Below are 16,462 nucleotides of genomic sequence, written 5' to 3'. Positions count from 1 at the left end.
ACATCCCCATTAATAATCTGTCAGGTTAAGATGGAGAGAGAGAGATCTATCCACCACATCCCCATTAATAATCTGTCAGGTTAAGATGGAGAGAGAGATCTATCCACCACATCCCCATTAATAATCTGTCAGGTTAAGATGGCTAGAGAGATCTATCCACCACATCCCCATTAATAATCTGTCAGATTAAGATCGAGAGAGAGATCTATCCACCACATCCCCATTAATAATCTGTCAGGTTTAGATGGAGAGAGAGATCTATCCACCACATCCCCATTAATAATCTGTCAGGTTAAGATGGAGAGAGAGAGATCTATCCACCACATCCCCATTAATAATCTGTCAGGTTTAGATGGAGAGAGAGATCTATCCACCACATCCCCATTAATAATCTGTCAGGTTAAAATGGAGAGAGAGAGATCTATCCACCACATCCCCATTAATAATCTGTCAGGTTAAGATGGAGAGAGAGAGATCTATCCACCACATCCCCATTAATAATCTGTCAGGTTAAGATGGAGAGAGAGATCTATCCACCACATCCCCATTAATAATCTGTCAGGTTTAGATGGAGAGAGAGAGAGATCTATCCACCACATCCCCATTAATAATCTGTCAGGTTTAGATGGAGAGAGAGAGATCTATCCACCATATCCCCATTAATAATCTGGCAGGTTAAGATGGAGAGAGAGATCTATCCACCACGTCCCCATTAATAATCTGTCAGGTTTAGATGGAGAGAGAGAGAGATCTATCCACCACATCCCCATTAATAATCTGTCAGGTTAAGATGGAGAGAGAGATCTATCCACCACATCCCCATTAATAATCTGTCAGGTTTAGATGGAGAGAGAGATCTATCCACCACATCCCCATTAATAATCTGTCAGGTTAAAATGGAGAGAGAGATCTATCCACCACATCCCCATTAATAATATGTCAGGTTAAGATGGAGAGAGAGAGATCTATCCACCACATCCCCATTAATAATCTGTCAGGTTAAGATGGAGAGAGAGATCTATCCACCACATCCCCATTAATAATCTGTCAGGTTTAGATGGAGAGAGAGATCTATCCACCACATCCCCATTAATAATCTGTCAGGTTAAGATGGAGAGAGAGATCTATCCACCACATGCCCATTAATAATCTGTCAGGTTTAGATGGAGAGAGAGAGAGATCTATCCACCACATCCCCATTAATAATCTGTCAGGTTAAGATGGAGAGAGAGAGAGATCTATCCACCACATCCCCATTAATAATCTGTCAGGTTTAGATGGAGAGAGAGAGAGATCTATCCACCACATCCCCATTAATAATCTGTCATGTTAAGATGGAGAGAGAGATCTATCCACCACATCCCCATTAATAATCTGTCAGGTTAAAATGGAGAGAGAGAGAGAGATCTATCCACCACATCCCCATTAATAATCTGTCAGGTTAAGATGGAGAGAGAGATCTATCCACCACATCCCCATTAATAATCTGTCAGGTTAAGATTTAGAGAGAGATCTATCCACCACATCCCCATTAATAATCTGTCAGGTTAAGATGGAGAGAGAGATCTATCCACCACATCCCCATTAATAATCTGTCAGGTTTAGATGGAGAGAGAGAGATCTATCCACCACATCCCCATTAATAATCTGTCAGGTTTAGATGGAGAGAGAGATCTATCCACCACATCCCCATTAATAATCTGTCAGGTTTAGATGGAGAGAGAGAGAGATCTATCCACCACATCCCCATTAATAATCTGTCAGGTTAAGATGGAGAGAGAGATCTATCCACCACATCCCCATTAATAATCTGTCAGGTTAAGATGGAGAGAGAGATCTATCCACCACATCCCCATTAATAATCTGTCAGGTTAAGATGGGAGAGAGATCTATCCACCACATCCCCATTAATAATCTGTCAGGTTAAGATGGAGAGAGATCTATCCACCACATCCCCATTAATAATCTGTCAGGTTAAGATGGGAGAGAGATCTATCCACCACATCCCCATTAATAATCTGTCAGGTTAAGATGAGAGAGAGATCTATCCACCACATCCCCATTAATAATCTGTCAGGTTAAGATGGAGAGAGAGATCTATCCACCACATCCCCATTAATAATCTGTCAGGTTAAGATGGAGAGAGAGATCTATCCACCACATCCCCATTAATAATCTGTCAGGTTAAGATGGAGAGAGAGATCTATCCACCACATCCCCATTAATAATCTGTCAGGTTAAGATGGAGAGAGAGAGAGATCTATCCACCACATCCCCATTAATAATCTGTCAGGTTAAGATGAGAGAGAGATCTATCCACCACATCCCCATTAATAATCTGTCAGGTTAAGATGGAGAGAGAGATCTATCCACCACATCCCCATTAATAATCTGTCAGGTTAAGATGGAGAGAGAGATCTATCCACCACATCCCCATTAATAATCTGTCAGGTTAAGATGGAGAGAGAGATCTATCCACCACATCCCCATTAATAATCTGTCAGGTTTAGATGGAGAGAGAGATCTATCCACCACATCCCCATTAATAATCTGTCAGGTTAAGATGGAGAGAGAGATCAATCCACCACATCCCCATTAATAATCTGTCAGGTTAAAATGGAGAGAGAGATCTATCCACCACATCCCCATTAATAATCTGTCAGGTTAAGATGGAGAGAGAGATCTATCCACCACATCCCCATTAATAATCTGTCAGGTTAAGATGGAGAGAGAGATCTATCCACCACATCCCCATTAATAATCTGTCAGGTTTAGATGGAGAGAGAGATCTATCCACCACATCCCCATTAATAATCTGTCAGGTTAAGATGGAGAGAGAGATCTATCCACCACATCCCCATTAATAATCTGTCAGGTTAAGATGGAGAGAGAGATCAATCCACCACATCCCCATTAATAATCTGTCAGGTTTAGATGGAGAGAGAGATCTATCCACCACATCCCCATTAATAATCTGTCAGGTTAAGATGGAGAGAGAGATCTATCCACCACATCCCCATTAATAATCTGTCAGGTTTAGATGAGAGAGAGATCTATCCACCACATCCCCATTAATAATCTGTCAGGTTAAGATGGAGAGAGAGATCTATCCACCACATCCCCATTAATAATCTGTCAGGTTAAGATGGAGAGAGAGAGATCTATCCACCACATCCCCATTAATAATCTGTCAGATTAAGATCGAGAGAGAGATCTATCCACCACATCCCCATTAATAATCTGTCAGGTTAAGATGGAGAGAGAGATCTATCCACCACATCCCCATTAATAATCTGTCAGGTTAGGATGGAGAGAGAGATCTATCCACCACATCCCCATTAATAATCTGTCAGGTTAAGATGGAGAGAGAGATCTATCCACCACATCCCCATTAATAATCTGTCAGGTTTAGATGGAGAGAGAGATCTATCCACCACATCCCCATTAATAATCTGTCAGGTTAAGATGGAGAGAGAGAGATCTATCCACCACATCCCCATTAATAATCTGTCAGGTTAAGATGGAGAGAGAGAGAGATCTATCCACCACATCCCCATTAATAATCTGTCAGGTTAAGATGGAGAGAGAGATCTATCCACCACATCCCCATTAATAATCTGTCAGGTTAAGATGGAGAGAGAGATGTATCCACCACATCCCCATTAATAATCTGTCAGGTTAAGATGGAGAGAGAGATCTATCCACCACATCCCCATTAATAATCTGGCAGGTTAAGATGGAGAGAGAGATCTATCCACCACATCCCCATTAATAATCTGTCAGGTTAAGATGGAGAGAGAGAGAGATCTATCCACCACATCCCCATTAATAATCTGTCAGGTTAAGATGGAGAGAGAGATCTATCCACCACATCCCCATTAATAATCTGTCAGGTTAAGATGGAGAGAGAGATCTATCCACCACATCCCCATTAATAATCTGTCAGGTTAAGATGGAGAGAGAGATCTATCCACCACGTCCCCATTAATAATCTGTCAGGTTAAGATGGAGAGAGAGAGAGATCTATCCACCACGTCCCCATTAATAATCTGTCAGGTTAAGATGGAGAGAGAGAGAGATCTATCCACCACATCCCCATTAATAATCTGTCAGGTTAAGATGGAGAGAGAGATCTATCCACCACATCCCCATTAATAATCTGTCAGGTTAAGATGGAGAGAGAGATCTATCCACCACATCCCCATTAATAATCTGTCAGGTTTAGATGGAGAGAGAGATCTATCCACCACATCCCCATTAATAATCTGTCAGGTTTAGATGGAGAGAGAGATCTATCCACCACATCCCCATTAATAATCTGTCAGGTTTAGATGGAGAGAGAGATCTATCCACCACATCCCCATTAATAATCTGTCAGGTTAAGATGGAGAGAGAGAACTATCCACCACATCCCCATTAATAATCTGTCAGGTTTAGATGGAGAGAGAGAGAGATCTATCCACCACATCCCCATTAATAATCTGTCAGATTAAGATGGAGAGAGAGAGAGATCTATCCAGCGGTTTGTCAGACCAGGAGACATCCGAAAGCAAAGTTGTCTGTTGTGTCCGAACGGTTACACAGTATTATGAGGGAGGAGAGGGAGAGAGCGAATTAGAGAGAGCATACTTAAATTCACACAGGACACCGGATAAAACAGGATAAATACTCCAGATATAACAAACTGACCCTAGCCCCCCGTCACATAAACTACTGCAGCATAAATACTGGAGGCTGAGACAGGAGGGGTCAGGAGACACTGTGGCCCCATCCGACGATACCAGGGCCAACCAGGCAGGATATAACCCCACCCACTTTGCCAAAGCACAGCCCCCACACCACTAGAGGGATATCTTTAAAACACCAATTTACTACTGAGTATAGCCTACAAAGATCTCCCCAACCACAAGAAACCTGAGAGGGGCGCCAACCCAGACAGGAAGATCACGTCAGCGACTCAACCCACTCAAGTGATGCACCCCTCCCAGGGACGACATGAAAGAGCACCAGTAAGCCAGTGACTCAGCCCCTGTATTAGGGTTAGAGGCAGAGAATCCCAGTGGAAAGAGGGGAACCGGCCAGGCAGAGACATTAATGGCGGTTCGTTGCTCCAGAGCCATTCCAGTCACCTTCACACCCCTGGGCCAGACTACACTCAATCATTTGACCCACTGAAGAGATGAGTCTTCAGTAAAGACTTAAAGGTTGAGACCGAGTCTGGGTCTCTCACATGGGTAGAGAAAGCCCTGCCTCCAGCTGTTTGCTTAGAAATTCTAGGGACAATTAGGAGGCCTGCGTCTTGTGACCGTAGCGTACGTGTAGGTATGTACGGCAGGACCAAATCAGAGAGATAGGGATGAGCAAGCCCATGTAATGCTTTGTAGGTTAGCAGTAAAACCTTGAAATCAACCCTTGTCTTGACAGGAAGCCAGTGTAGGGAGGTTAGCACTGGAGTAATAATCACATTTTTTGGTTCTAGTCAGGATTCTAGCAGCCGTGTTTAGCACTAACTGCAGTTTATTCAGTGCTTTATCCGGGTAGCCGGAAAGTAGAGCATTGCAGTAGTCTAACCTAGAAGTGACAAAAGCATGGATACATTTTTCTGCATCATTTTTGGACAGAAAGTTTCAGATTTTTGCAATGTTACGAAGATGGAAAAAAGCTGTCCTTGAAACAGTATTGATATGATCTTCAAAAGAGAGATCAGGGTCCAGAGTAACGCCGAGGTCCTTCACAGTATTATTTGAGATGACTGTACAACCATTAAGATTAATTGTCAGATCCAACAGAGAACAAGAACAAGAGAACAAGCATCTCTGTTTTGTCCGAGTTTAAAAGTATAACATTTGCCACCATCCACTTCCTTATGTCTGAAAAACAGGCTTCCAGGGAGGGCAATTTTGAGGCTTCACCTTGTTTCATTGAAATGTACAGCTGTGTGTCATCCGCATAGCAGTGAAAGTTAACATGTTTCCGAATGACATCACCAAGAGGTGAAATATATACTGAAAACAACAAAAACAGAACCTTGAGGAACACCGAAACATACAGTTGATTTGTCAGAAGACAAACCATCCATAGAGACAAACAGATATCTTTCCGACAGATAAGCTCTAAACCAGGCCAGAACTTGTCCGTGTAGACCAATTTGGGTTTCCAATCTCTCCAAAAGAATGTGGTAATCGATGGTATCAAAAGCAACACTACAACACTACTGCAAAGGTGCCATTCGGAGATTGAATGGGCAAGACAAAAGATTTAAGTTCCTTTCAACTGGGTATGGTAGTAGTTGCTAGGCGAACCGGTTTGAGTGTGTCAAGAACTGCAATGCTGCTGGGTATTTCACACGCAACAGTTTCCCATGGGCCCGTATCCCTGTGGAATGTTTTCAACACCTTGTATAGTTCATGACCTGACTAAAGGTGGTTCCTAATGTTTGGTGCTCTCAGTGTAAATATGAAGCCTATATACCTGTATTTTAGTGCTCCAACCTGTTTTTAGGAGTTAGGGATGTTTTTTCTAGCCATATCACATAACAGTCCGTGAACTCTGAAGAGTCTAGTCTGTGTGCTGGTGATACTCAATGCAGAAAGACAGCATTATAACTACCACCTAGAGAGATAGCATTAGAACTACCACCTAGAGAGATAGCATTAGAACTACCACCGAGAGAGACAGCATTATAACTACCACCTAGAGAGATAGCATTATAACTACCACCTAGAGAGATAGCATTAGAACTACCACTGAGAGAGATAGCATTATAACTACCACCTAGAGAGACAGCATTATAACTACCACCTAGAGAGACAGCATTAGAACTACCACCGAGAGAGATAGCATTAGAACTACCACCTAGAGAGACAGCATTAGAACTACCACCTAGAGAGACAGCATTATAACTACCACCGAGAGAGATAGCATTATAACTACCACCTAGAGAGACAGCATTAGAACTACCACCGAGAGAGATAGCATTAGAACTACCACCTAGAGAGACAGCATTAGAACTACCACCTAGAGAGACAGCATTATAACTACCACCGAGAGAGATAGCATTATAACTACCACCTAGAGAGATAGCATTATAACTACCACCTAGAGAGATAGCATTATAACTACCACCTAGAGAGATAGCATTAGAACTACCACCTAGAGAGACAGCATTAGAACTACCACCGAGAGAGACAGCATTAGAACTACCACCGAGAGAGATAGCATTAGAACTACCATCTAGAGAGACAGCATTAGAACTACCACCGAGAGAGATAGCATTATAACTACCACCTAGAGAGATAGCATTAGAACTACCACCGAGAGAGATAGCATTAGAACTACCACCGAGAGAGATAGCATTATAACTACCACCTAGAGAGATAGCCTTAGAACTACCACCGAGAGAGATAGCATTAGAACTACCACCTAGAGAGACAGCATTAGAACTACCACCGAGAGAGATAGCATTATAACTACCACCTAGAGAGATAGCATTAGAACTACCACCTAGAGAGACAGCATTATAACTACCACCTAGAGAGATAGCATTAGAACTACCACCGAGAGAGATAGCATTAGAACTACCACCGAGAGAGACAGCATTAGAACTACCATCTAGAGAGACAGCATTAGAACTACCACCGAGAGAGACAGCATTAGAACTACCATCTAGAGAGACAGCATTAGAACTACCACCTAGAGAGACAGCATTAGAACTAAACATAATTATTTATTTCAGGGATTCAAAATGATATAGCTCAGGGCTACAGAATGATATAGCTCAGGGATTCAGAATGATATAGCTCAGGGCTACAGAATGATATAGCTCAGGGCTACAGAATGATATAGCTCAGGGATTCAGAATGATATAGCTCAGCGATTCAGAATGATATAGCTCAGGACTACAGAATGATATAGCTCAGGGCTACAGAATGATATAGCTCAGGGATTCAGAATGATATAGCTCAGGGCTACAGAATGATTTAGCTCAGGGCTACAGAATGATGTAGCTAAGGGAAACAGAATGATATAGCTACATAAGTATATTGCTCAGGACTACAGAATGATATAGCTCAGGGATTCAGAATGATATAGCTACATAATGATATAGCTCAGGGATTCAGAATGATATAGCTCAGGGATTCAGAATGATATAGCTCAGGGATTCAGAATGATATAGCTCAGGACTACAGAATGATATAGCTCAAGGCTACAGAATGATATAGCTCAGGGATTCAGAATGATATAGCTACAGAATGATATAGCTCAGGACTACAGAATGATATAGCTCAGGGATTCAGAATGATATAGCTACAGAATGATATAGCTCATGGCTACAGAATGATATAGCTCAGGGCTACAGAATGATTTAGCTCAGGGCTACAGAATGATATAGCTCAGGACTACAGAATGATATAGCTCAGGACTACAGAATGATATAGCTCAGGGATTCAGAATGATATAGCTCAGGACTACAGAATGATATAGCTCAGGGCTACAGAATGATTTAGCTCAGGGCTACAGAATGATATAGCTACAGAATGATTTGACTCAGGGAAACAGAATGATGTAGCTCAGGGCTACAGAATGATATACTGTAGCTCAGGGCTACAGAATGATAGTAGCCCACGGCTACATAATGATATAGCTCAGGGCAACAGAATGAAGTAGCCCAGGACTACAGAATGATATAGCTCAGGATTAGAGAATGATATAGCTCAGGACTACAGAATGATATAGCTCAAGGCTACGGAATGATATAGCTCAGGACTACAGAATGATATAGCTCAGGGATACAGAATGATATAGCTCAGGGCTGCAGAATGATGTTGCTCAGGACTACATTTACATTTAACATTACATTTAAGTCATTTAGCAGACGCTCTTATCCAGAGCGACTTACAAATTGGTGAATTCACCTTCTGACATCCAGTGGAACAGCCACTTTACAATAGTGCATCTAAATCATTAAGGGGGGGGGGTGAGAAGGATTACTTATCCTATCCTAGGTATTCCTTGAAGAGGTGGGGTTTCAGGTGTCTCCCGGAAGGTGGTGATTGACTCCGCTGTCCTGGCGTCGTGAGGGAGTTTGTTCCACCACTACAGAATGATATAGCTCAGGGCTTCGGAATGATATAGCTCAGGGCTGCAGAATTATGTTGCTCAGGTCTTCGGAATGATGTTGCTCAGGGCTGCAGAATGATGTTGCTCAGGTCTACGGAATGATATAGCTCAGGGCTGCAGAATGATATAGCTCAGGGCTGCAGAATGATATAGCTCAGGGCTACAGAATGATTTAGCTCAGGGCTACAGAATGATATAGCTACAGAATGATATCGCTCAGGGCTACAGAATGATATAGCTCAGGGCTACAGAATGATATAGCTCAGGGCTACAGAATGATATAGCTCAGGACTACAGAATGATATAGCTCAGGGATTCAGAATGATATAGCTACAGAATGATATAGCTCAGGGCTACAGAATGATATAGCTCAGGGATTCAGAATGAAAAAGCTACAGAATGATATAGCTCAGGGCTTCAGAATGATATAGCTCAGGACTACATAATGATATAGCTCAGGGCTACAGAATGATATAGCTCAGGGCTTCGGAATGATATAGCTCAGGGCTGCAGAATTATGTTGCTCAGGTCTTCGGAATGATGTTGCTCAGGGCTGCAGAATGATTTTGCTCAGGGTTGCAGAATGATATAGCTCAGGGCTGCAGAAGGATATAGCTCAGGGCTGCAGAATGATTTTGCTCAGGGTTGCAGAATGATATAGCTCAGGGCTGCAGAATGATATAGCTCAGGGCTGCAGAATGATATAGCTCAGGGCTACAGAATGATTTAGCTCAGGGCTACAGAATGATATAGCTACAGAATGATATCGCTCAGGGCTACAAAATGATATAGCTCAGGGCTACAGAATGATATAGCTCAGGGCTACAGAATGATATAGCTCAGGACTACAGAATGATATAGCTCAGGGATTCAGAATGATATAGCTACAGAATGATATAGCTCAGGGCTACAGAATGATATAGCTCAGGGATTCAGAATGAAAAAGCTACAGAATGATATAGCTCAGGGCTTCAGAATGATATAGCTCAGGACTACATAATGATATAGCTCAGGGCTACAGAATGATTTAGCTCAGGGCTACAGAATGATATAGCTCAGGGCTGCAGAATGATTTAGCTCAGGGCTACAGAATGATATAGCTACAGAATGACATAGCTCAGGGCTACATAATGATTTAGCTCAGGGATTCAGAATGATATAGCTCAGGGCTGCAGAATGATGTTGCTCAGAACTACAGAATGATATAGCTCAGGGCTGCGGAATGATATAGCTCAGGGCTGCAGAATGATATAGCTCAGGGCTACAGAATGATATAGCTACAGAATGATATAGCTCAGGGCTACATAATGATTTAGCTCAGGGATTCAGAATGATATAGCTACAGAATGATTTGACTCAGGGCTACAGAATGATGTGCCCTGGGTTACAGAATGATATACTGTAGCTCAGGGCTACAGAATGATAGTAGCCCACGGCTACATACTGATATAGCTCAGGGCAACAGAATGAAGTAGCCCAGGACTACAGAATGATATAGCTCAGGGCTATGGAATGATATAGCTCAGGACTGCAGAATGATATAGCGCAGGACTACAGAATGATATAGCTCAGGGCTACAGAATGATATAGCTCAGGGCTGCAGAATGATGTTGCTCAGAACTACAGAATGATATAGCTCAGGGCTGCGGAATGATATAGCTCAGGGCTGCAGAATGATATAGCTCAGGGCTACAGAATGATATAGCTCAGGGATTCAGAATGAAAAAGCTACAGAATGATATAGCTCAGGGCTTCAGAATGATATAGCTCAGGACTACATAATGATATAGCTCAGGGCTACAGAATGATTTAGCTCAGGGCTACAGAATGATATAGCTCAGGGCTGCAGAATGATTTAGCTCAGGGCTACAGAATGATATAGCTACAGAATGACATAGCTCAGGGCTACATAATGATTTAGCTCAGGGATTCAGAATGATATAGCTACAGAATGATTTGACTCAGGGCTACAGAATGATGTGCCCTGGGTTACAGAATGATATACTGTAGCTCAGGGCTACAGAATGATAGTAGCCCACGGCTACATACTGATATAGCTCAGGGCAACAGAATGAAGTAGCCCAGGACTACAGAATGATATAGCTCAGGGCTATGGAATGATATAGCTCAGGACTGCAGAATGATATAGCGCAGGACTACAGAATGATATAGCTCAGGGCTACAGAATGATATAGCTCAGGGCTGCAGAATGATGTTGCTCAGAACTACAGAATGATATAGCTCAGGGCTGCGGAATGATATAGCTCAGGGCTGCAGAATGATATAGCTCAGGGCTACAGAATGATATAGCTACAGAATGATATAGCTCAGGGCTACATAATGATTTAGCTCAGGGATTCAGAATGATATAGCTACAGAATGATTTGACTCGGGGCTACAGAATGATGTGCCCTGGGTTACAGAATGATATACTGTAGCTCAGGGCTACAGAATGATAGTAGCCCACGGCTACATACTGATATAGCTCAGGGCAACAGAATGAAGTAGCCCAGGACTACAGAATGATATAGCTCAGGATTAGAGAATGATATAGCTCAGGACTACAGAATGATATAGCTCAGGGCTACAGAATGATATAGCTCAGGGCTAGAGAATGATATAGCTCAGGACTACAGAATGATATAGCTCAGGGCTACGGAATGATATAGCTCAGGACTGCAGAATGATATAGCGCAGGACTACAGAATGATATAGCTCAGGGCTGCGGAATGATATAGCTCAGGGCTGCAGAATGATATAGCTCAGGGCTGCAGAATGATATAGCTCAGGGCTGCAGAATGATATAGCTCAGGGCTGCAGAATGATGTAGACCAGGGAAACAGAATGATGTAGCCCAGGGAAACAGAATGATGTAGCCCAGGGAAACAGAATGATGTAGCCCAGGGAAACAGCATGATATACCCGAGGGAAACAGAATGATGTAGCCCAGGGAAACAGAATGATGTAGCCCAGGGAAACAGAATGATGTAGCCCAGGGAAACAGCATGATATACCCGAGGGAAACAGAATGATGTAGCCCAGGGAAACAGAATGATATACCCGAGGGAAACAGAATGATGTAGCCCAGGGAAACAGAATGATGTAGCCCAGGGAAACAGAATGATGTAGCCCAGGGAAACAGAATGATGTAGCCCAGGGAAACAGAATGATATACCCGAGAGAAACAGAATGATGTAGCCCAGGGAAACAGAAAGATATACCCGAGGGAAACAGAATGATCTAGCCCAGGGAAACAGAATGATATACCCGAGGGAAACAGAATGATGTAGCCCAGGGAAACAGAATGATGTAGCCCGAGGGAAACAGAATGATGTAGCCCAGGGAAACAGAATGATGTAGCCCAGGGAAACAGAATGATGTAGCCCAGGGAAACAGCATGATATACCCGAGGGAAACAGAATGATGTAGCCCAGGGAAACAGAATGATGTAGCCCAGGGAAACAGAAAGATATACCCGAGGGAAACAGAATGATGTAGCCCAGGGAAACATAATGATATACCCGAGGGAAACAGAATGATGTAGCCCAGGGAAACAGAATGATGTAGCCCAGGGAAACAGAATGATGTAGCCCAGGGAAACAGAATGATGTAGCCCAGGGAAACAGAATGATATACCCGAGAGAAACAGAATGATGTAGCCCAGGGAAACAGAAAGATATACCTGAGGGAAACAGAATGATGTAGCCCAGGGAAACAGAATGATATACCCGAGGGAAACAGAATGATGTTGCCCAGGGAAACAGAATGATATACCCGAGGGAAACAGAATGATGTAGCCCAGGGAAACAGAATGATGTAGCCCGAGGGAAACAGAATGATGTAGCCCAGAGAAACAGAATGATGTAGCCCAGGGAAACAGAATGATATACCCGAGGGAAACAGAATGATGTAGCCCAGGGAAACAGAATGATGTAGCCCAGGGAAACAGAATGATATACCCGAGGGAAACAGAATGATGTAGCCCAGGGAAACAGAATGATGTAGCCCAGGGAAACAGAATGATATACCCGAGGGAAACAGAATGATGTAGCCCAGGGAAACAGAATGATGTAGCCCAGAGAAACAGAATGATATACCCGAGGGAAACAGAATGATGTAGCCCAGGGAAACAGAATGATGTAGCCCAGGGAAACAGAATGATGTTGCCCAGGGAAACAGAAGATATACCCAGGAAACAGAATGATGTAGCCCAGGGAAACAGAATGATGTAGCCCAGGGAAACAGAATGATATACCCGAGGGAAACAGAATGATGTAGCCCAGGGAAACAGAATGATATACCCGAGGGAAACAGAATGATGTAGCCCAGGGAAACAGAATGATGTAGCCCAGGGAAACAGAATGATGTAGCCCAGGGAAACAGAATGATATACCCGAGGGAAACAGAATGATGTAGCCCAGGGAAACAGAATGATATACCCGAGGGAAACAGAATGATGATAGCCAGGGAAACAGGGAAACAGAATGATATACCCGAGGGAAACAGAATGATGTAGCCCAGGGAAACAGAATGATATACCCGAGGGAAACAGAATGATGTAGCCCAGGGAAACAGAATGATATATGAAACAGAATGATGTAGCCCAGGGAAACAGAATGATATACCCGAGAGAAACAGAATGATGTAGCCCAGGGAAACAGAATGATATACCCGGGAAACAGAATGATGTAGCCCAGGGAAACAGAATGATATAGCCCAGGGAAACAGAATGATGTAGCCCAGGGAAACAGAATACCCGAGGGAAACAGAATGATGTAGCCCAGGGAAACAGAATGATGTAGCCCAGGGAAACAGAATGATATACCGAGGAAACAGAATGATGTAGCCCAGGGAAACAGAATGATGTAGCCCAGGGAAACAGAATGATATAGCCCAGGGAAACAGAATGATGTAGCCCAGGAAACAGAATGATGGAGGGAAACAGAATGATGTAGCCCAGGGAAACAGAATGATGTAGCCCAGGGAAACAGAATGATGTAGCCCAGGGAAACAGAATGATGTAGCCCAGGGAAACAGAATGATGTAGCCCAGGGAAACAGAATTATGTAGCCCAGGGAAACAGAATGATGTAGCCCAGGGAAACAGAAGGATATACCTGAGGGAAACAGAATGATGTAGCCCAGGGAAACAGAATGATGTAGCCCAGGGAAACAGAATGATATACCCGAGAGAAACAGAATGATGTAGCCCAGGGAAACAGAATGATATACCCGAGGGAAACAGAATGATGTAGCCCAGGGAAACAGAATGATATACCCGAGGGAAACAGAATGATGTAGCCCAGGGAAACAGAATGATATACCCGAGAGAAACAGAATGATGTAGCCCAGGGAAACAGAATGATGTAGCCCAGGGAAACAGAATGATGTAGCCCAGGGAAACAGAATGATGTAGCCCAGGGAAACAGAATGATGTAGCCCAGGAAACAGAATGATATAGCCCCAGAATGAGGGAAACAGAATGATGTAGCCCAGGGAAACAGAATGATATACCCGAGAGAAACAGAATGATGTAGCCCAGGGAAACAGAATGATATACCCGAGGGAAACAGAATGATGTAGCCCAGGGAAACAGAATGATATACCCGAGGGAAACAGAATGATGTAGCCCAGGGAAACAGAATGATATACCCGAGAGAAACAGAATGATGTAGCCCAGGGAAACAGAATGAATACCCGAGAGAAACAGAATGATGTAGCCCAGGAAACAGAATGATGTAGCCCAGGGAAACAGAATGATGTAGCCCAGGGAAACAGAATGATGTAGCCCAGGGAAACAGAATGATATACCCGAGGGAAACAGAATGATGTAGCCCAGGGAAACAGAATGATGTAGCCCAGGGAAACAGAATGATGTAGCCCAGGGAAACAGAATGATGTAGCCCAGGGAAACAGAATGATGTAGCCCAGGGAAACAGAATGATGTAGCCCAGGGAAACAGAATGATGTAGCCCAGGGAAACAGAATGATGTAGCCCAGGGAAACAGAATGATGTAGCCCAGGGAAACAGAATGATATACCCGAGAGAAACAGAATGATATACCCGAGAGAAACAGAATGATGTAGCCCAGGGAAACAGAATGATGTAGCCCAGGGAAACAGAATGATGTAGCCCAGGGAAACAGAATGATATACCCGAGGGAAACAGAATGATGTAGCCCAGGGAAACAGAATGATGTAGCCCAGGGAAACAGAATGATGTAGCCCAGGGAAACAGAATGATGTAGCCCAGGGAAACAGAATGATGTAGCCCAGGGAAACAGAATGATGTAGCCCAGGGAAACAGAATGATATACCCGAGGGAAACAGAATGATGTAGCCCAGGGAAACAGAATGATGTAGCCCAGGGAAACAGAATGATATACCCGAGGGAAACAGAATGATGTAGCCCAGGGAAACAGAATGATGCAGCCCAGAGAAACAGAATGATGTTGCCCAGGGAAACAGAATGATATACCCGAGGGAAACAGAATGATGTAGCCCAGGGAAACAGAATGATGTAGCCCAGGGAAACAGAATGATATACCCGAGGGAAACAGAATGATGTAGCCCAGGGAAACAGAATGATGTAGCCCAGGGAAACAGAATGATGTTGCCCAGGGAAACAGAATGATATACCCGTGGGAAACAGAATGATGTAGCCCAGGGAAACAGAATGATGCAGCCCAGGGAAACAGAATGATGTAGCCCAGGGAAACAGAATGATGTTGCCCAGGGAAACAGAATGATGTAGCCCAGGGAAACAGAAAGATATACCCGAGGGAAACAGAATGATGTTGCCCAGGGAAACAGAATGATATGCCCGAGGGAAACAGAATGATGTAGCCCAGGGAAACATAGTGATATACCCGAGGGAAACAGAATCATGTAGCCCAGGCAAACAGAATGATGTAGCCCAGGGAAACAGAATGATGTTGCCCAGGGAAACGGAATGATATACCCGAGGGAAACAGAATGATGTAGCCCAGGGAAACAGAATAATATACCCGAGGGCTACTTTCTTGTACTTGGGGACTTGAAATTACAAGAACGCCACATGAGGACGTTAACCTTACGTCATTCTATGGTCCGTTTCATTCAAAGAAAGAATTAGCTCTTCCCTAAATGTAACGAATTAGCCCTTCCCTAAATGTAAAGATTTAGCCCTTCCTTAAATGTAAAGATTTAGCCCTTCCCTAAATGTAAAGAATTAGCCCTTCTCTAAATGTAAAGAATTAGCCCTTCCCTAAATGTAAAGATTTAGCCCTTCCCCAAATGCAAAGAATTAGCCCTTCCCTAAATGTAAAGATTTAGCCCTTCCCTAAATGTAAAGAATTAGCCCT

The 16,462-nt window shown here is 43.3% G+C and overlaps 1 protein-coding gene across 1 annotated transcript in view; it reads left to right on the top strand.

The window, feature by feature from the left end:
* sema7a (semaphorin 7A (JohnMiltonHagen blood group)) overlaps nucleotides 1-16,462 on the top strand; it is a 95,213-nt gene that overhangs the window by 11,161 nt on the left and 67,590 nt on the right. The window lies entirely within an intron of this gene.

This window comes from Oncorhynchus masou, chromosome 15, assembly GCF_036934945.1.
Source record: "Oncorhynchus masou masou isolate Uvic2021 chromosome 15, UVic_Omas_1.1, whole genome shotgun sequence".
NCBI lineage: Eukaryota > Metazoa > Chordata > Actinopteri > Salmoniformes > Salmonidae > Oncorhynchus > Oncorhynchus masou.
The sequence above is the reverse complement of the archived record's forward strand: the minus strand, read 5'-3'. Positions and strand labels throughout refer to the sequence as shown.